This window comes from Cherax quadricarinatus, chromosome 66 (genome assembly GCF_038502225.1).
Source record: "Cherax quadricarinatus isolate ZL_2023a chromosome 66, ASM3850222v1, whole genome shotgun sequence".
NCBI classification, from domain to species: Eukaryota; Metazoa; Arthropoda; class Malacostraca; order Decapoda; family Parastacidae; genus Cherax; species Cherax quadricarinatus.
The window spans coordinates 13,334,070-13,357,636 of record NC_091357.1 but is presented as its reverse complement, the minus strand read 5'-3'; the positions used below and the strand labels follow the sequence as shown (position 1 = coordinate 13,357,636).

Genomic DNA, 23,567 nt, shown 5'->3' with positions numbered 1-23,567 from the left:
TCCACCAGTCGTCATGGTAACAGTGTTAGTGTTCCACCGGTCGTCATGATAACAGTGTTAGTGTTCCACCAGTCGTCATGGTAACAGTGTTAGTGCTCCACCAGCCGTCAAGGTAACAGTGTTAGTGCTCCACCAGTCGTCATGGTAACAGTGTTAGTGCTCCACCAGCCGTCATGGTAACAGTGTTAGTGCTCCACCAGTCGTCATGGTAACAGTGCTAGTGCTCCACCAGTCGTCATGGTAACAGTGTTAGTGCTCCACCAATTGTCATGGTAACAGTGTTAGTGCTCCACCAGTCGTCATGGTAACAGTGTTAGTGCTCCACCAGTCGTCATGGTAACAGTGTTAGTGCACCACCAGTCGTCATGGTAACAGTGTTAGTGCTCCACCGGTCGTCATGGTAATAGTGTTAGTGCTCCACCAGTCGTCATGGTAACAGTGTTAGTGCTCTACCAGTCGTCATGGTAACAGTGTTAGTGCTTCACCAGTCGTCATGGTAACAGTGTTAGTGCTCCACCAGTCGTCATGGTAACAGTGTTAGTGCTCCACCAGTCGTCATGGTAACAGTGTTAGTGCTCCACCAGTTGTCATGGTAACAGTGTTAGTGCTCCACCAGTCGTCATGGTAACAGTGTTAGTGCTCCACCAGTCGTCATGGTAACAGTGTTAGTGCTCCACCAGTCGTCATGGTAACAGCGTTAGTGCTCCACCAGTCGTCATGGTAACAGTGTTAGTGCTCCACCAGTCGTCATGGTAACAGCGTTAGTGCTCCACCAGTCGTCATGGTAACAGTGTTAGTGCTCCACCGGTCGCTATGGTAACAGTGTTAGTGCTCCACCAGTCGTCATGGTAACAGTGTTAGTGCTCCACCAGTCGTCATGGTAACAGTGTTAGTGCTCCACCGGTCGTCATGGTAACAGTGTTAGTGCTTCTTTGTAAGAGTTACTAAGAATAAGTCACCAGGCAGAGGGACCGATTACCTCAAACTCCTCATCTTCCACCGTTCTTCTGTGTATTGGACTGAGGAAGCCACTGGCTGGAGTAACGTTTCCTGAACAAAAATTCTCAAATGTTTGACAACTTTTTCGGTTGTCTAAAACATTTAGGTCACCATGCTGGCCAGTGTTTATACAGTGACACTTTCACAAATATTGGTGGATATATAGTCGTTATTTTGTAATCTTTATTTTGCAGACTCTTATTGTTAGATTAACAATAACGATGGACTGCAGCTACAAGAGGATTCCTATTGTTAGGTAAACAATTACAATAGACTGAGGGACTGACCACCTTAGAATTATAATAAAGTTGGTAGAATTACCGACAATATGTAAAGTAAATGGACACAAGTGCAACTAATGTGACATTTATTGTGGCAACGTTTCGCTCTCCAGGAGCTTTATCAAGCTTGATAAAGCTCCTGGAGAGCGAAACGTTGCCACAATAAATGTCACATTAGTTGCACTTGTGTCCATTTACTTTACCTCAGAATTACTTCTTCTACTGTCTTCAGTTGGTTTAGAAAGACACGTAAGCAAACACTATGACATATTTATTAGAAAACGTTTCGGTCCTGGGACCTTGATCACTTCTAACATACAGATGTAGAAAGACATTATATATATAGGCGGAGAGTGAGGTGTGACGCACGTGACCTGAGGAATGTCATAAAAACATAAGAATGGAGGAACACTGTAGAAGGCCTACTGGCCCATGCGAGGCAGGTCCTTATCAAAACAACCTCTACCTATGATGAGGACGGGTAGACGATGAAATCATGTGACTCCTGTGTTGTTGGGTTGGTGGTGCTTAAGTATCATGTATGCCAATGTTTTTGAAATTTTGTAGTTTCCAGTGTTGCGTTCTATAGTGTCGGTGATGGCGATTAGTGAGGCTTCTAGGCACCGTCGGCGTCTGAGGTCTGGTTCGGTGAGAACGAGTTGTGCCTCATTCGGTTTTCTATCCGAGACGTCTCAATATCCAGGCCCTTCTCAACAAGATCAATGCAGTTGAACCATCAATAAAGTTTACACTTGAACTCGAAAATGATGGCAAACTTCCTTTCCTCGACGTTCTACTGTGCAGATCTCCCGACAGTGACAAACTTCTCTTCAAAGTGTATAGAAAACCTACCAACAAGGACGATCTTATACACTTTTATTCACACCAAGACACCCGCACTAAGAGAGGAGTCCTCATTGGCTTCTTCTTGAGAGCTCTTCGCATCTCCAGCCCTTGTTTTCTAGAAGAAGAATGCACTTACATAACACAAGCCTTTACACGTCTTCAGTTCCCATCTTTCTTCATCCGAGATTGCAGACTCAAGGCACAAGCTATCCTCAACAAACCGCCCATGGAACAGCCCCCTAAGCAGTTCATAGTACTCCTATGTGGTGATGTTGCCACGAATACTCGCCGGGCACTTGCTATGAGTAACATCAACGTTTCCACCATAAACACATCATCTGTCAAAGACCTCACTACGAAACGCAGCCCCACACCTCTAACTTCTACAGCAGGCGTCTACACTATCCCCTGTGGGTTCTGTTCCACGAAATATGTAGGCGAGACAGGCAGAGATCTTGCAGTCCGCCTGAATGAGCATCGAAATGCCTCTAACAGAGACGATGTAAGGTACGCCTGTGTCCTCCACAGAGACTCCACGGGACATTTGATGAACTGGAATGAGGCACAACTCGTTCTCACCGAACCAGACCTCAGACGCCGACGGTGCCTAGAAGCCTCACTAATCGCCATCACCGACACTATAGAACGCAACACTGGAAACTACAAAATTTCAAAAACATTGGCATACATGATACTTAAGCACCACCAACCCAACAACACAGGAGTCACATGATTTCATCGTCTACCCGTCCTCATCATAGGTAGAGGTTGTTTTGATAAGGACCTGCCTCGCATGGGCCAGTAGGCCTTCTACAGTGTTCCTCCATTCTTATGTTCTTATGACATTCCTCAGGTCACGTGCGTCACACCTCACTCTCCGCCTATATATATAATGTCTTTCTACCTCTGTATGTTAGAAGTGATCAAGGTCCCAGGACCGAAACGTTTTCTAATAAATATGTCATAGTGTTTGCTTACGTGTCTTTCTAAACCAACTTGTCGGTATTTATTACCAAGGTTTATACCACTATCTTCAGTGTTATATTCTCTTGTAATAGACTGAAGATACCTGCTGTGCTGGTGAAATTTTCAGTAATAAAGAAACTCAAGTGGTAGAAGTGGTAGACATGTGTCTTATTGATCAAGTACACAAGTCTGCGCACTCTCAGTGTTTACCATCCTCCTGCAGATACACTCTGAGGGTTAACAACACACTCTGAGGGTTAACAACACACTCTGAGGGTTAACAACACACTCTGAGGGTTAACAATACACTCTGAGCGTTAACAACACACTCTGAAGGTTAACAACACACTCTGAAGGTTAACAACACACTCTGAGGGTTAACAACACACTCTGAGGGTTAACAACACACTCTGAGGGTTAACAACACACTCTGAGGGTTAACAACACACTCTGAGGGTTAATAACACACTCTGAAGGTTAACAACACACTCTGAAGGTTAACAACACACTCTGAGGGTTAACAACACACTCTGAGGGTTAACAACACACTCTGAGGGTTAACAACACACTCTGAGGGTTAACAACACACTCTGAAGGTTAACAACACACTCTGAAGGTTAACAACACACTCTGAGGGTTAACAACACACTATGAGGGTTAACAACACACTCTGAGGGATAACAACACACTCTGAGGGTTAACAACACACTCTGAGGGTTAACAACACACTCTGAGGGTTAACAACACACTCTGAGGGTTAACAACACACTCTGAGGGTTAACAACACACTCTGAAGGTTAACAACACACTCTGAGGGTTAACAACACACTCTGAGGGTTAACAACACACTCTGAGGGTTAACAACACACTCTGAGGGTTAACAACACACTCTGAGAGTCAACAACACACTCTGAGAGTCAACAACACATTCTGAGAGTCAACAACACACTCTGAGAGTCAACAACACACTCTGAGGGTCAACAACACACTCTGAGAGTAACAACACACTCTGAGAGTCAACAACACACTCTGAGAGTCAACAACACACTCTGAGAGTCAACAACACACTCTGAGGGTCAACAACACACACTGAAGGTTAGCAACACACTCTGAGAGTCAACAACACACTCTGAGGGTTAACACACTCTGAGAGTCAACAGCACTCTCTCAGAGTCAACAACACACTCTCAGAGTCAACAACACACTCTCAGAGTCAACAACACACTCTCAGAGTCAACAACACACTCTGAGAGTCAACAACACACTCTGAGGGTTAACAACACACTCTGAGAGACAACAACACACTTCGAGGGTCAACAACACACTTTGAGGGTTAACAACACACTCTGAGAGTCAACAACACACTCTGAGAGTCAACAACACACTCTGAGAGCCAACAACACACTCTGAGAGTCAACAACACACTCTGAGAGTCAACAACACACTCTGAGAGCCAACAACACACTCTGAGAGTCAACAACACACTCTGAGAGCTAACAACACACTATGAGAGTCAACAACACACTCTGAGAGCCAACAACACACTCTGAGAGTCAACAACACACTCTGAGAGTCAACAACACACTCTGAGAGTCAACAACACACTCTGAGAGCCAACAACACACTCTGAGAGTCAACAACACATTATGAGAGTCAACAACACACTCTGAGAGTCAACAACACACTCTGAGAGTCAACAACACACTCTGAGAGCCAACAACACACTCTGAGAGTCAACAACACACTCTGAGTCAACAACACACTCTGAGAGTCAACAACACACTCTCAGAGTCAACAACACACTCTGAGAGTCAACAACACACTCTGAGAGCCAACAACACACTCTGAGAGTCAACAACACACTCTGAGAGCCAACAACACACTCTGAGAGCCAACAACACACTATGAGAGTCAACAACACACTCTGAGAGTCAACAACACACTCTGAGAGCCAACAACACACTCTGAGAGTCAACAACACACTCTGAGTCAACAACACACTCTGAGAGTCAACAACACACTCTGAGAGTCAACAACACACTCTGAGAGTCAACAACACACTCTGAGAGCCAACAACACACTCTGAGAGTCAACAACACACTCTGAGAGCCAACAACACACTCTGAGAGCCAACAACACACTATGAGAGTCAACAACACACTCTGAGAGCCAACAACACACTCTGAGAGTCAACAACACACTCTGAGAATCAACAACACACTCTGAGAGTCAACAACACACTCTGAGAGCCAACAACATACTCTGAGAGTCAACAACACACTCTGAGAGTCAACAACACACTCTGAGAGCCAACAACACACTCTGAGAGCCAACAACACACTCTGAGAGCCAACAACACACTATGAGAGTCAACAACACACTCTGAGAGTCAACAACACACTCTGAGATTCAACAACACACTCTGAGAGCCAACAACACACTCTGAGAGTCAACAACACACTCTGAGATTCAACAACACAATCTGAGAGTCAACAACACACTCTGAGAGTCAACAACACACTCTGAGAGTCAACAACACACTCTGAGAGTCAACAACACACTCTGAGAGTCAACAACACACTCTGAGAATCAACAACACACTCTGAGAGTCAACAACACACTCTGAGAGCCAACAACATACTCTGAGAGTCAACAACACACTCTGAGAGTCAACAACACACTCTGAGAGCCAACAACACACTCTGAGAGCCAACAACACACTCTGAGAGTCAACACACTCTGAGAGTGAACAACACACTCTGAGAGTGAACAACACACTCTGAGAGTCAACAACACACTCTGAGAGTGAACAACACACTCTGAGATTCAACAACACACTCTGAGAGCCAACAACACACTCTTAGAGCCAACAACACACTCTGAGAGTCAACAACGCACTCTGAGAGTCAACAACACACTCTGAGAGTCAACAACACACTCTGAGAGTCAACAACACACTCTTAGAGCCAACAACACACTCTGAGAGTCAACAACACACTCTGAGAGTCAACAACACACTCTGAGAGTCAACAACACACTCTGAGAGTCAACAACACACTCTGAGAGTCAACAACACACTCTAAGAGTCAACAACACACTCTGAGAGTCAACAACACACTCTGAGAGTCAACAACACACTCTGAGAGTCAACAACACACTCTGAGAGTCAACAACACACTCTGAGAGCCAACAACACACTCTGAGAGTCAACAACACACTCTGAGAGTCAACAACACACTCTGAGATTCAACAACACACTCTGAGAGCCAACAACACACTCTGAGAGCCAACAACACACTCTGAGAGCCAACAACACACTCTGAGAGCCAACAACACACTCTGAGAATCAACAACACACTCTGAGAGTCAACAACACACTATGAGAGCCAATAACACACTCTGAGAATCAACAACACACTCTGAGAGTCAACAATACACTCTGAGAGTCAACAACACACTCTGAGAGTCAACAACACACTCTGAGAGTCAACAACACACTCTGAGAGTCAACAACACACTCTGAGAGCCAACAACACACTCTGAGAATCAACAACACACTCTGAGAGTCAACAACACACTCTGAGAGCCAACAACACACTCTGAGAGTCAACAACACACTCTGAGAGCTAACAACACACTATGAGAGTCAACAACACACTCTGAGAGCCAACAACACACTCTGAGAGTCAACAACACACTCTGAGAGTCAACCACACACTCTGAGAGTCAACAACACACTCTGAGAGCCAACAACACACTCTGAGAGTCAACAACACATTATGAGAGTCAACAACACACTCTGAGAGTCAACAACACACTCTGAGAGTCAACAACACACTCTGAGAGTCAACAACACACTCTGAGAGCCAACAACCCACTCTGAGAGTCAACAACACATTATGAGAGTCAACAACACACTCTGAGAGTCAACAACACACTCTGAGAGTCAACAACACACTCTGAGAGTCAACAACACACTCTGAGAGCCAACAACACACTCTGAGAGTCAACAACACACTCTGAGTCAACAACACACTCTGAGAGTCAACAACACACTCTGAGAGTCAACAACACACTCTGAGAGTCAACAACACACTCTGAGAGCCAACAACACACTCTGAGAGTCAACAACACACTCTGAGAGCCAACAACACACTCTGAGAGCCAACAACACACTATGAGAGTCAACAACACACTCTGAGAGTCAACAACACACTCTGAGAGCCAACAACACGCTCTGAGAGTCAACAACACACTCTGAGAGTCAACAACACACTCTGAGAGTCAACAACACACTCTGAGAGCCAACAACACACTCTGAGAGTCAACAACACACTCTGAGAGCCAACAACACACTCTGAGAGCCAACAACACACTCTGAGAGTCAACAACACACTCTGAGAGTCAACAACACACTCTGAGAGCCAACAACACACTCTGAGAGTCAACAACACACTCTGAGAGCCAACAACACACTCTGAGAGCCAACAACACACTCTGAGAGCCAACAACACACTCTGAGAGCCAACAACACACTCTGAGAGTCAACAACACACTCTGAGAGTCAACAACACACTCTGAGAGTCAACAACACACTGTGAGAGCCAACAACACACTCTGAGAGTCAACAACACACTCTGAGAGCCAACAACACACTCTGAGAGCCAACAACACACTCTGAGAGCCAACAACACACTCTGAGAGCCAACAACACACTCTGAGAGTCAACAACACACTCTGAGAGTCAACAACACACTCTGAGAGTCAACAACACACTCTGAGAGTCAACAACACACTCTGAGAGTCAACAACACACTCTGAGAGTCAACAACACACTCTGAGAGCCAACAACACACTCTGAGAGTCAACAACACACTCTGAGAGCCAACAACACACTCTGAGAGCCAACAACACACTCTGAGAGCCAACAACACACTATGAGAGTCAACAACACACTCTGAGAGTCAACATCACACTCTGAGAGTCAACAACACACTCTGAGAGTCAACAACACACTCTGAGAGTCAACAACACACTCTGAGAGCCAACAACACACTCTGAGAGCCAACAACACACTCTGAGAGCCATCAACACACTATGAGAGTCAACAACACACTCTGAGAGTCAACATCACACTCTGAGAGTCAACAACACACTCTGAGAGTCAACAACACACTCTGAGAGTCAACAAAACACTCTGAGAGTCAACAACACACTCTGAGAGTCAACAACACACTCTGAGAGTCAACAACACACTCTGAGAGTCAACAACACACTCTGAGAGTCAACAACACACTCTGAGAGCCAACAACACACTCTGAGAGTCAACATCACACCCTGAGAGTCAACAACACACTCTGAGAGTCAACAACACACTCTGAGATTCAACAACACACTCTGAGAGTCAACAATACACTCTGAGAGTCAACAACACACTCTGAGAGTCAACAACACACTCTGAGAGTCAACAACACACTCTGAGAGTCAACAACACACTCTGAGAGTCAACAACACACTCTGAGAGTCAACAACACACTCTGAGAGTCAACAATACACTCTGAGAGTCAACAACACACTCTGAGAGTCAACAACACACTCTGAGAGTCAACAACACACTCTGAGATTCAACAATACATTCTGAGAGCCAACAACACACTCCGAGAGTCAACAACACACTCTGAGATTCAACAACACACTCTGAGAGTCAACAACACACTCTGAGAGTCAACAACACACTCAGAGAGTCAACAACACACTCTGAGAGTCAACAACACACTCTGAGAGTCAACAACACACTCTGAGAGTCAACAACACACTCTGAGAGCCAACAACACACTCTGAGAGTCAACACACTCTGAGAGTGAACAACACACTCTGAGAGTCAACAACACACTCTGAGAGTCAACAACACACTCTGAGAGTGAACAACACACTCTGAGATTCAACAACACACTCTGAGAGCCAACAACACACTCTTAGAGCCAACAACACACTCTGAGAGTCAACAACGCACTCTGAGAGTCAACAACACACTCTGAGAGTCAACAACACACTCTGAGAGTCAACAACACACTCTGAGAGTCAACAACACACTCTGAGAGTCAACAACACACTCTGAGAGTCAACAACACACTCTGAGAGTCAACAACACACTTTGAGAGTCAACAACACACTCTGAGAGTCAACAACACACTCTTAGAGTCAACAACACACTCTGAGAGTCAACAACACACTCTGAGAGCCAACAACACACTCTGAGAGTCAACAACACACTCTTAGAGTCAAGAACACACTCTGAGAGTCAACAACACACTCTGAGAGCCAACAACACACTCTGAGAGTCAACAACACACTCTGAGAGTCAACAACACACTCTGAGAGCCAACAACACACTCTGAGAGTGAACAACACACTCTGAGAGTCAACAACACACTCTGAGAGCCAACAACACACTCTGAGAGTTAACAACACACTCTGAGAGTCAACAACACCCTCTGAGAGCCAACAACACACTCTGAGAGTGAACAACACACTCTGAGAGTCAACAACACACTCTGAGAGCCAACAACACACTCTGAGAGTGAACAACACACTCTGAGAGTCAACAACACACTCTGAGAGCCAACAACACACTCTGAGAGTCAACAACACACTCTGAGAGCCAACAACACACTCTGAGAGTCAACAACACACTCTGAGAGCCAACAACACACTCTGAGAGTCAACAACACACTCTGAGAGTGAACAACACACTCTGAGAGTCAACAACACACTCTGAGAGCCAACAACACACTCTGAGAGCCAACAACACACTCTGAGAGCCAACAACACACTCTGAGAGTCAACAACACACTCTGAGAGTCAACAACACACTCTGAGAGTCAACAACACACTCTGAGAGCCAACAACACACTCTGAGAGCCAACAACACACTCTGAGAGTCAACAACACACTCTGAGAGTGAACAACACACTCTGAGAGCCAACAACACACTCTGAGAGCCAACAACACACTCTGAGAGCCAACAACACACTCTGAGAGTCAACAACACACTCTGAGAGTCAACAACACACTCTGAGAGTCAACAACACACTCTGAGAGTCAACAACACACTCTGAGAGTCAACAACACACTCTGAGAGCCAACAACACACTCTGAGAGTCAACAACACACTCTGAGAGTCAACAACACACTCTGAGAGTCAACAACACACTCTGAGGTTCAACAACACACTCTGAGAGTCAACAACACACTCTGAGAGTCAACAACATACTCTGAGAGTCAACAACACACTCTGAGAGTCAACAACACACTCTGAGAGTCAACAACACACTCTGAGAGTCAACAACACACTGTGAGGTTCAACAACACACTCTGAGAGTCAACAACACACTCTGAGAGTCAACAACTCACTCTGAGAGTCAACAACACACTCTGAGAGTCAACAACACACTCTGAGAGTCAACAACTCACTCTGAGAGTCAACAACACACTCTGAGAGTCAACAACACACTCTGAGAGTCAACAACTCACTCTGAGAGTCAACAACACACTCTGAGAGTCAACAACACACTCACTTCTTACCACTGCAATTTCTCCCTTTTCTGTGTGTGAATATTTTTTCTTTGTCTTTGTGGAGTTTCCAGATAGATAGTTTATCATCATCTCTTCCCCCTATCTATCTCTTCCATTTATCTTTGCCAATATACTGAATTTGGGGAGATTTTTTATCTTCGTGTAGTCTCCCCCTCCCTTGTGATCAAACACTGTTGTAAACACAGGGAGTCGAGTGTTAGCTCCTGGCCCTGCCTTTTCGTTGGCCGCTTCTGGATTCATTGTGTCCTGATTTCGAGAGCCTTATCGTACTTCTTCTTCAAGCTATGTGTGGATCCTTCCTCCACCACTCCACTGTCTTGGTTGTTCCACTTCGTGTGTGACTAATTAAAGTTCCAAATTTGGCCGAAACGGTGTCATAAGTTTTATTCCACTATGTGAGGGTTATTTGTGCATTGTTCCAGTCACGGTATTGTGCCTTTTGTTCTCTATACTTCCTGTGTGTGTGTGTGTGTGTGTGTGTATGTGTGTGTGTGTGTGTGTGTGTGTGTGTGTGTGTGTGTGTGTGTGTGTGTGTGTGTGTGTGTGTGTGTGTGTGTGTGTGTGTGTGTGTGTGTTCACAACCACCACCAATGGTACCATCCATGGCAAGGCAGCCATCATCAACGGTACCATCCATGGCTAGTGTTCACTTCGTTCTGCATGGCAGGTCCTTGATTCTTCTCCTTCGTTCTTGTCTTCATCCGTGTGTTCATGTTAGCCTGCCTCTTTGTCTTCATGCTAGCCAGCCTCTCTGTCTTCATGCTAGCCAGCCTCTTTGTCTTCATGCTAGCCAGCCTCTCTGTCTTCATGCTAGCCAGCCTCTTTGTCTTCATGCTAGCCAGCCTCTCTGTCTTCATGCTAGCCAGCCTCTTTGTCTTCATGCTAGCCAGCCTCTCTGTCTTCATGCTAGCCAGCCTCTTTGTCTTCATGCTAGCCAGCCTCTCTGTCTTCATGCTAGCCAGCCTCTCTGTCTTCATGCTAGCCAGCCTCTTTGTCTTCATGCTAGCCAGCCTCTCTGTCTTCATGCTAGCCAGCCTCTTTGTCTTCATGCTAGCCAGCCTCTCTGTCTTCATGCTAGCCAGCCTCTCTGTCTTCATGCTAGCCCAATTAGCCAGCATATCTTCTCACCTCTCGTTGAAAGACTATCGCAGCTTTCCAATATATTGCACACTACTCTTCATCAGTTAACTGAGACTATGTTTGGCATATATGGCGTGCGTCATTCTAAACGATGATCTCTTTATTATCCCGAATGCAGTGTTGATATTTGCAAGGATCTCGCTTTCCCTCACATGTTACACAACTTAGGTTCACCTCTGGCAAAATGTTTGGCTGTGATTCTGAGACTGACTCAGTTTTCCTCTGTTGACATGTGCAGCGACTTCCTTCTTCTTTAGGCTATTCTCGTATCATTAAAATACAGTAATGGTATACAGTACCGATTATATGAAGAATTTGACACATGTAACACCTAGATATCTTTATCTGAAGACGTTTGCCAACCAGTGGCTTTTTTCCAGTTCAATACAGAAATGACCGAAAACTCCAGCGGTGGAAACACTTGTTTTCTTTCCTGATGAACCTTACCTTATCTGAGTAGAAGATGAGGTAATCAGTCCTTCACCCTTGCTATACTCTGTCTCTGGTTTTGCTTCTCTTTGTTCGACCTTTATTACCTTGCTGGTGGTAGGGTTGAACTTCGGTGGTCACTCCTCTGGTCAAGTATTCTTGCTTGTCCTGGTCTACCTAGAGTGTGTTTCTGTTCCATGTTTTAATCCCTCGCGTTCCTGCTACACCATAAACAGTAGCAAATCTTCTGTATCGTTGCCTTTCCTTTAGTCATTTCAATGTTCCAATTTCACTTTCCTTTAGACTTAGAGGATCTCAGAATCTCCTCGTTTAGTGCAGTGAGACTTAACTCTGAATTCAGCATCAGAGAGGTGAGCTCCTTTATTTCGAGGGAGAGCCACCTGGTGGTAAACTTCCGCACCTCCTTTATCAATAAAGATTCCCAAGTGTTGCACAGATGTCTAATTCTTCAACTGGGGTGTCCATTAGTTGGTTGGTAGCGCATTCAGCTCACACAATGACGTCCGTGGTTCGATCCCCGGTACAGATGAAAATATTGGGGCGTGTTTCCTCACTCCAGATTCTAGAGTGAGGCGCAGTGTTGAGTTTTTCCCTGCAGTCTCACCTATCCTGTTGTATCTGAGTAACCTTATCGTAGACCTCTTGTAGGATGGCGAGACAGGATTTCCCGTCCCTCAAACCTTGCTGGTGTGTACCAGTGTTGTGGTGGACAGTAAGAGCTCACTGTGGTGTACCAATGTTGTGGTGGGCAGTAAAAGCTCACTGTGGTGTACCAGTGTTGTGGTGGACAGTAAGACCTCACTGTGGTGTACCAGTGTTGTGGTGGACAGTAAGACAGTAAGACCTCACTGTGGTGTACCAGTGTTGTGGTGGACAGTAAGACAGTAAGACCTCACTGTGGTGTACCAGTGTTGTGATGGACAGTAAGACCTCACTGTGGTGTACCAGTGTTGTGGTGGACAGTAAGACCTCACTGTGGTGTACCAGTGTTGTGGTGGACAGTAAGACAGTAAGACCTCACTGTGGTGTACGAGTGTTGTGGTGGACAGTAAGACCTTACTGAGGTGTACCAGTGTTGTGGTGGACAGTAAGACCTCACTGTGGTGTACCAGTGTTGTGATGGACAGTAAGAGCTCACTGTGGTGTACCAATGTTGTAGTGGACAGTAAGACCTCACTGTGGTGTACCAGTGTTGTGGTGGACAGTAAGACCTCACTGTGGTGTACCAGTGTTGTGGTGAACAGTAACGCAGTAAGACCTCACTGTGGTGTACCAGTGTTATGGTGGACAGTAACACAGTAAGACCTCACTGTGGTGTACCAGTGTTGTGGTGGACAGTAACACAGTAAGACCTCACTGTGGTGTACCAGTGTTGTGGTGGACAGTAAGACCTCACTGTGGTGTACCAGTGTTGTGGTGGACAGTAACACAGTAAGACCTCACTGTGGTGTACCAGTGTTGTGGTGGACAGTAACACAGTAAGACCTCACTGTGGTGTACCAGTGTTGTGGTGGACAGTAACACAGTAAGACCTCACTGTGGTGTACCAGTGTTGTGGTAGACAGTAAGACCTCACTGTGGTGTACCAGTGTTGTGGTGGACAGTAACGCAGTAAGACCTCACTGTGGTGTACCAGTGTTGTGGTGGACAGTAACACAGTAAGACCTCACTGTAGTGTACCAGTATTGTGGTGGAAAGTAACACAGTAAGACCTCACTGTGGTGTACCAGTGTTGTGGTGGACAGTAAGACCTCACTGTGGTGTACCAGTGTTGTGGTGGACAGTAACACAGTAAGACCTCACTGTGGTGTACCAGTGTTGTGGTGGACAGTAAGACCTCACTGTGGTGTACCAGTGTTGTGGTGGACAGTAACACAGTAAGACCTCACTGTGGTGTACCAGTGTTGTGGTGGACAGTAACACAGTAAGACCTCACTGTGGTGTACCAGTGTTGTGGTGGACAGTAACACAGTAAGACCTCACTGTGGTGTACCAGTGTTGTGGTGGACAGTAACACAGTAAGACCTCACTATGGTGTGCCAGTGTTGTGGTGGACAGTAACACAGTAAGACCTCACTGTGGTGTACCAGTGCTGTGGTGGACAGTAAGACCTCACTGTGGTGTACCAGTGTTGTGGTGGACAGTAACACAGTAAGACCTCACTGTGGTGTACCAGTGTTGTGGTGGACAGTAAGACCTCACTGTGGTGTACCAGTGTTGTGGTGGACAGTAACACAGTAAGACCTCACTGTGGTGCACCAGTGTTGTGGTGGACAGTAAGACCTCACTGTGGTGTACCAGTGTTGTGGTGGACAGTAAGACCTCACTGTGGTGTACCAGTGTTGTGGTGGACAGTAACACAGTAAGACCTCACTGTGGTGTACCAGTGTTGTGGTGGACAGTAACACAGTAAGACCTCACTGTGGTGTACCAGTGTTGTGGTGGACAGTAAGACCTCACTGTTGTGTACCAGTGTTGTGGTGGACAGTAAGACCTCACTGTGGTGTACCAGTGTTGTGGTGGACAGTAACACAGTAAGACCTCACTGTGGTGTACCAGTGTTGTGGTGGACAGTAAGACCTCACTGTGGTGTACCAGTGTTGTGGTGGACAGTAACACAGTAAGACCTCACTGTGGTGTACCAGTGTTGTGGTGGACAGTAAGACCTCACTGTGGTGTACCAGTGTTGTGGTGGACAGTAAGACCTCACTGTGGTGTACCAGTGTTGTGGTGGACAGTAAGACCTCACTGTGGTGTACCAGTGTTGTGGTGGACAGTAACACAGTAAGACCTCACTGTGGTGTACCAGTGTTGTGGTGGACAGTAAGACCTCACTATGGTGTACCAGTGTTGTGGTGGACAGTAAGACCTCACTGTGGTGTACCAGTGTTGTGGTGGACAGTTTTGTGTAGCAACGCTGTGTTGGTGAGTACCAGTGTTGTGATACATAATGAAAAATAAACACAATTGCAGTATAATGCGATCCTTTATTGACAACGTTTCGCCCACATAGTGGACGAAATCAAGTCACAAACTATTAGGTAAAAAGAACGCAGGTGCAACTAATGATACGTTTATTGTGGAAACGTTTCGCTCTCCAGGAGCTTTGTCAAGCTTGTGTCCTTTTGCCTAACAGTTTGTGACGTGATAAAGCCTACTGTGTGGGCGAAGCGTAGTCAGTAAAGGATCGCAGCATTTGTGTTTTTTTTCCAGCGTTTCGGTATTTTATACCATTTATCTACGTTGTGATACAAAGTTATGTATGTACAAAATATTACACAATACCGACATGTACATAAGACACATGAACATCAGTTAGGTATCTTTATTCGAAACGTTTCGCCTACACAGTAGGCTTCTTCAGTCGAATGTAGATGAATGGTTCAGAGATCCGACAAGTTGATCAATTAGAAACATGTGCAACACTTGGGTATCTTTAATGAGGAAACGTTTCGCCACACAGTGGCTTCATCAGTCCATACAAAGGAGACCGGTGAAGAACAGGAGGAGTTTGAGGTAATCAGTCCCTCAGACAAATACAGAGGTGACTAATGTAAGGACTGCAAAAGCAGTGGATAAGTAAAGATGATATTATCAGTCTATCATGTGCTTACACACATATTTTTAGAGGAAGGTATTTTTACACATATGCGAGTAAAAATATATGTGAAGCAGTGGTAACTAACTAGTTTAAACAACCCACATTTTCGCTTGGTGGTACACACACTCACTTGTTTTCCTTCGGTGGCCTCCACGCAGCATATGTCAGCCAAAACATCGAATGAAAACCACGCACTTGTGGCCAGGGAAGGGAAAACCACTGCAGATGGTACCAAGCGACTCCGTGTAGCACACGGCAGCTTCACAAGACCCGGGTGAGAACCTCGCCAGTAGGTCTGAAGCCACGGACCTGGCAGCAGGTGTGTGTGTGTGTGTGTGAGTGTCAAGTGAGTGTGGATAGTGAACCACTGAAGCAACTCTGTCATATTCACTACCATCAGTCAGTTGCACCATCCCGCGCAATTATATATATATATATATATATATATATATATATATATATATATATATATATATATATATATATATATATATATATATATATATATATATATATATATATATATATATATATATATATAAACGGAAAAAGTGTATGTGAAATAAGTGAAAATAAGGAGAAAGGAGTATTAATTTACAGATAAGATTGTGTTATTAATATTTGTGGTGATTGTGATTGTGTAGTGGTAGCAGTGGATATATTAGCTACCCAGACGAGTGTTACATTGTGTGTGTGTGTGTAGTAATCGTTGTTACACTCGGTGTAACATGGTGCTAGCACTGTGTAGCGCTATGCTACCACTGAAACGAAGGAATATACGTCTGAATATACATAACCGAATTTGACGTGTTAAGTGGACGGCGGTGAATACATGTGTGTGTGTGTGTGTGTGTGTGTGTGTGTGTGTGTGTGTGTGTGTGTGTGTGTGTGTGTGTGTGTGTGTGTGTGTGTGTGTGTGTGTGTGTGTGTGTGTGTGTGTGTGTGTGTGTGTGTGTGTGTGTGTGTGTGTGTGTGTGTGTGTATACGTGTGGGAAGAACTTAAAAGTGTATGTACACCTGCCTTTTGTGTACACTCGTGCCTACTCTATGTGTACACTCTTGTTAAACGGAACCTAAGGTAAACCTTCCAGCACTAAATTTACCCCCCCATCCTCCCTCCCACCGTACCCCCCTCCCACCGTACCCCCCTCCCCCATCCTCCCTCCCACCGTACCCCCCTCCCCCCATCCTCCCTCCCACCGTACCCCCCTCCCACCGTCCTCCCTCCCACCGTACCCCCCTCCCCCGTCCTCCCTCCCACCGTACCCCCCTCCCCCCATCCTCCCTCCCACCGTACCCCCCTCCCCCCATCCTCCCTCCCACCGTACCCCCCTCCCCATCCTCCCTCCCACCGTACCCCCCTCCCCCCATCCTCCCTCCCACCGTACCAACCTCCCCCATCCTCCCTCCCACCGTACCCCCCTCCCCCCATCCTCCCTCCCACCGTACCCCCCTCCCCCATCCTCCCTCCCACCGTACCCCCCTCCCACCGTACCCCCCTCCCCCATCCTCCCTCCCACCGTACCCCCCTCCCCATCCTCCCTCCCACCGTACCCCCCTCCCCCATCCTCCCTCCCACCGTACCCCCCACCCACCGTACCCCCCTCCCCCATCCTCCCTCCCACCGTACCCCCCACCCACCGTACCCCCCTCCCCCATCCTCCCTCCCACCGTACCCCCCTCCCCCATCCTCCCTCCCACCGTACCCCCCTCCCCCATCCTCCCTCCCACCGTACCCCCCTCCCCCCATCCTCCCTCCCACCGTATCCCCCTCCCACCGTACCCCCCTCCCCCATCCTCCCTCCCACCGTACCCCCCTCCCCCATCCTCCCTCCCACCGTACCCCCCTCCCCCATCCTCCCTCCCACCGTACCCCCCTCCCACCGTACCCCCCTCCCCCATCCTCCCTCCCACCGTACCCCCCTCCCCCATCCTCCCTCCCAGCGTACCCCCCTCCCCCATCCTCCCTCCCACTGTACCCCCCTCCCCCATCCTCCCTCCCACCGTACCCCCCTCCCCCATCCTCCCTCCCACCGTACCCCCCTCCCCCATCCTCCCTCCCACCGTACCCCCCTCCCCCATCCTCCCTCCCACCGTACCCCCCTCCCCCGTCCTCCCACCGTACCCCCCTCCCCCATCCTCCCTTCCACCGTACCCCCCCTCCCCCATCCTCCCTCCCACCGTACCCCCCTCCCCCATCCTCCCTCCCACCGTACCCCCCTCCCCCATCCTCCCTCCCACCGTACCCCCCTACCCCATCCTCCCTCCCACCGTACCCCCTCCCCCATCCTCCCTCCCACCGTACCCCCCTCCCCCATCCTCCCTCCCACCGTACCCCCCTCCCCCATCCTCCCTCCCACCGTACCCCCCTCCCCCATCCTCCCTCCCACCGTACCCCCCTCCCCCATCCTTCCTCCCACCGTACCTCCCTCCCCCCATCCTCCCTCCTACCGTACCCCCCTCCCCCATCCTCCCACCGTACCCCCCTCCCCCTTCCTCCCTCCCACCGTACCCCCCTCCCCCATCCTCCCTCCCACCGTACCCCCCTCCCCCATCCTCCCTCCCACCGTACCCCCCTCCCCCATCCTCCCTCCCACCGTACCCTCCTCCCCCATCCTCCCTCCCACCGTACCCCCCTCCCCCCATCCTCCCTCCCACCGTACCCCCCTCCCCATCCTCCCTCCCACTGTACCCCCCTCCCCCATCCTCCCTCCCACCGTACCCCCCTCCCACCGTACCCCCATCCCCCATCCTCCCTCCCACCGTACCCCCCTCCCCCATCCTCCCTCCCACCGTACCCCCCTCCCCCATCCTCCCTCCCACCGTACCCCCCTCCCCCATCCTCCCTCCCACCGTACCCCCATCCTCCCTCCCATCGTACCCCCCCTCCCCCCATCCTCCCTCCAACCGTACCCCCCTCCCCCCATCCTCCCTCCCACCGTACCCCCCTCCCCATCCTCCCTCCCACCGTACCCCCCTCCCCCATCCTCCCTCCCACCGTACCCCCCTCCCCCATCCTCCCTCCCACCGTACCCCCCTCCCACCGTTCCCCCATCCCCCATCCTCCCTCCCACCGTACCCCCCTCCCCCATCCTCCCTCCCACCGTACCCCCCTCCCCCATCCTCCCTCCCACCGTACCCCCATCCTCCCTCCCACCGTACCCCCCTCCCCTTCGCTACCCTTCGTCCCCCCCCAAATCTTAATCCCCCTTATCTTGTTTACCTTCCTCAATCCCACCCATATCTTGTTTACCTTCCTCAATCCCACCCATATCTTGTTTACCTTCCTCAATCCCACCCATATCTTGTTTACCTTCCTCAATCCCACCCATATCTTGTTTACCTTCCTCAATCCCACCCATATCTTGCTTACCTTCCTCAATCCCATCCATATCTTGTTTACCTTCCTCAATCCCACCCATATCTTACTCCCCATCCCACAAAACAATATTATGTTCACTGAGGTCCACTATGGAGAGACTTAAGAATTAAAACCTAAAGATAATAATAATAATAATCTTTATTTCTACAAGCACATGATACAACTTATACAGACCATAGCTGACGTCAGTGACACATTATATGCAAATCCCCTTGTTATGCAGAACATTTCGAGCAAATTAGGTCAATTTTGTCCCCAAGATGCGACCCACGCCAGGCGACTAACACCCAGATACCCATTTTACTGCTACGTGAACATGGACAGCAGGTGTCTTAAGGAAACACGTTTTAATGTTTCCACCCGTACCGGGGATCGAACCACGGACCTCAATATGTGAGCTAAGTGAGGCTATAAAACCAACTCCAGCCACTCAACAGAGCAGAAGAGAAGTGTGAGGGATCTAGGAGTGATAATGTCAAAAGATCTCACATTTAAGGATTCACACCCGCCAGGAAAAAATACAAGGATAACAAGAACCTTCAAAACAATGGAAGCCAAGCCAGTGATAGTACTCGTTAAGTCACTTGTTCTCTCTCTCTACGAGCTGGAATATTACCGTATACTCACAGCCTGTGCTAAGGCAGGCGAAATGGCACATCTGGAGAATGCACAGAGAGCTTCCCCTGCATGTACTGACTCAGTCATGTATCTAGTGAAGATAATAATGAAACAATTAAATTCAAGACATTCTTCTTCTTCTTCTTCTTCTTCTTATTATTATTATTATTATTATTATTATTATTATTATTATTATTAATATTATTATTATTATTATTATTATTATTATTATTATTATTATTATTATTATTACTATTATTATTAATCTCGTGAGAAGAAGTAACCAGTAGGAAACGGGAGATTTGGTTTGGTGTGAGGAAAGAAGTTTGGTTGGTGAAGATATTAAACATTGTAGTTATTGAAGTGGTGGAGGAGACCAAGTTTCTCACCTAACAGGACCAACCAGCCGCCCACACCCGTCCCTCACACCCACACCCGTCCCTCACACCCACACCCGTCCCTCACACCCACACCCGTCCCTCACACCCACACCCGTCCCTCACACCCACACCCGTCCCTCACACCCACACCCGTCCCTCACACCCACACCCGTCTCTCACACCCACACCCGTCCCTCACACCCACACCCGTCCCTCACACCCACTACCCTCACCCGTCTCTCACACCCACTACGAACACCCACCCACCTACACCCCCCCCCACACACACAAGGTGCAACCATGGCGTGTGCTAGAGGGAGCAGACACACTGCCTGGACGACTGAAATCTACAGTAAGTCACTTAATACGGGAGAGTTGCCAGAGAAGTGGAAGACATCGAATTCGTAATCCCTATATTTAAGAAAGGAGACAGACAGGAAGCACTGAACTACAGACCAGTTTTACTGACACAAAGAACAATAAGACACAATACCGTGACTGGAACAATACACAAATAACCCGCACATAGGAGAGAGGAGGTTACGACGACGTTTCGGTCCGACTTGCACCATTTACAAAGTCACGCTGTGTTACTTTGTAATCTCATTCACGGTCAGTTCCATCTTGAAGTACACAGCACAAGCGCATGTAGAAATACGCAGTGAGAGTAATATAGTCCTATCTAAAGACACAGGTATGCACTAACCCACCATAAGCAGCCCTCCTACCACCATCACATTCAAATCTACGCAGTTATAGCCACTTAGAGAACCACCCACCCAGCTAGGTAGAGAGCCAGTTACTTATCCTAATCAGGTAGTCAACCACTCACCCAGCCAACCAATTAACCTGTCAGTGGTAAACCAACTAGCCATCCGGTCAACCAGGACAAAACTGCCACTCCGCCTCCTGCATCTCTCACCTTACTCTTGTTGACACTAACAAGGTTCAGTTGTGTCTACCTCGGAGATAACGTGCAACGTTTGAGTTAGCAACCAGTTTGACGAAGGTGTTATCACTGGTGTGGCTGAGTGTTGCCTGGTGTCTGTACACCACTTCCAGGGTTGCAACACCAACACTGGTGTGGCTGAGTGTTGCCTGGTGTCTGCACACCAGTTCCAGGGTTGCAACACCAACACTGGTGTGGCTGAGTGTTGCCTGGTGTCTGTACACCAGTTCCAGGGTTGCAACACCAACACTGGTGTGGCTGAGTGTTGCCTGGTGTCTGTACACCAGTTCCAGGGTTGCAACACCAACACTGGTGTGGCTGAGTGTTGCCTGGTGTCTGCACACCAGTTCCAGGGTTGCAACACCAACACTGGTGTGGCTGAGTGTTGCCTGGTGTCTGTACACCAGTTCCAGGGTTGCAACACCAACACTGGTGTGGCTGAGTGTTGCCTGGTGTCTGTACACCAGTTCCAGGGTTGCAACACCAACACTGGTGTGGCTGAGTGTTGCCTGGTGTCTGTACACCAGTTCCAGGGTTGTAACACAAACATTGGTGTGGCTGAGTGTTGCCTGGTGTCTGTACACCAGTTCCAGGGTTGTAACACAAACATTGGTGTGGCTGAGTGTTGCCTGGTATCTATACACCAGTTCCAGGGTTGTAACACCAACACTGGTGTGGCTGAGTGTTGCCTGGAATCTGTACACCAGTTCCAGGGTTGTAACACCAACACTGGTGTGGCTGAGTGTTGCCTGGAATCTGTACACCAGTTCCAGGGTTGTAACACTAACACTAGTGAGGTTAAGTGTGACTTATACACTGTACATCACTGCGTGGTACTGTACACTGTACATCACTGCGTGGTACTGTACACTGTACATCACTGCGTGGTACTGTACATCACTCCGTGGTACTGTACACTGTACATCACTGCGTGGTACTGTACACTGTACATCACTGCGTGGTACTGTACACTGTACATCACTGCGTGGTACTGTACATCACTCCGTGGTACTGTACACTGTACATCACTGCGTGGTACTGTACACTGTACATCACTGCGTGGTACTGTACATCACTCCGTGGTACTGTACACTGTACATCACTGCGTGGTACTGTACACTGTACATCACTGCGTGGTACTGTACATCACTCCGTGGTACTGTACACTGTACATCACTGCGTGGTACTGTACACTGTACATCACTGCGTGGTACTGTACATCACTCCGTGGTACTGTACACTGTACATCACTGCGTGGTACTGTACACTGTACATCACTGCGTGGTACTGTACATCACTCCGTGGTACTGTACACTGTACATCACTGCGTGGTACTGTACACTGTACATCACTGCGTGGTACTGTACACTGTACATCACTGCGTGGTACTGTACATCACTCCGTGGTACTGTACACTGTACATCACTCCGTGGTACTGTACACTGTACATCACTCCGTGGTACTGTACACTGTACATCACTCCGTGGTACTGTACACTGTACATCACTCCGTGGTACTGTACACTGTACATCACTGCGTGGTACTGTACACTGTACATCACTCCGTGGTACTGTACACTGTACATCACTCCGTGGTACTGTACACTGTACATCACTCCGTGGTACTGTACACTGTACATCACTCCGTGGTACTGTACACTGTACATCACTCCGTGGTACTGTACACTGTACATCACTCCGTGGTACTGTACACTGTACATCACTGCGTGGTACTGTACACTGTACATCACTCCGTGGTACTGTACACTGTACATCACTCCGTGGTACTGTACACTGTACATCACTCCGTGGTACTGTACACTGTACATCACTCCGTGGTACTGTACACTGTACATCACTCCGTGGTACTGTACACTGTACATCACTCCGTGGTACTGTACACTGTACATCACTCCGTGGTACTGTACACTGTACAGCACTCCGTGGTACTGTACACTGTACATCACTCCGTGGTACTGTACACTGTACAGCACTCCGTGGTACTGTACACTGTACATCACTGCGTGGTACTGTACACTGTACATCACTGCGTGGTACTGTACACTGTACATCACTGCGTGGTACTGTACACTGTACATCACTCCGTGGTACTGTACACTGTACATCACTGCGTGGTACTGTACACTGTACATCACTGCGTGGTACTGTACACTGTACATCACTCCGTGGTACTGTACACTGTACAGCACTCCGTGGTACTGTACACAACCTCGTGGAAATAAGACATACACTAAGAGAAAAGGACATCAATAAATGTACTCAGAACATCTTACCTGAAGAAGTTACAGTGTTGGCATCTTGATTACTTCTTGACATGTGTTTAAAGTGACAAAGATGCC

The 23,567-nt window shown here is 48.0% G+C and overlaps 1 protein-coding gene across 8 annotated transcripts in view; it reads left to right on the top strand.

The window, feature by feature from the left end:
* Nucleotides 1-23,567, top strand: part of LOC128704175 (rho GTPase-activating protein 45) — a 525,272-nt gene that overhangs the window by 66,150 nt on the left and 435,555 nt on the right. For 6 of the 8 annotated variants that reach the window (XR_011393852.1, XR_011393853.1, XM_070099090.1 and 3 more), the window contains exon 1: nucleotides 16,065-16,198. The exons of 1 other annotated variant lie outside the window; for it this stretch is intronic. The gene's annotated coding sequence lies outside the window, so the exon portion shown is untranslated. Of the gene's footprint in view, nucleotides 1-16,064; nucleotides 16,199-23,567 lie in introns of those variants that run through there. One more of the 8 variants, XM_070099089.1, reaches the window with a different exon arrangement.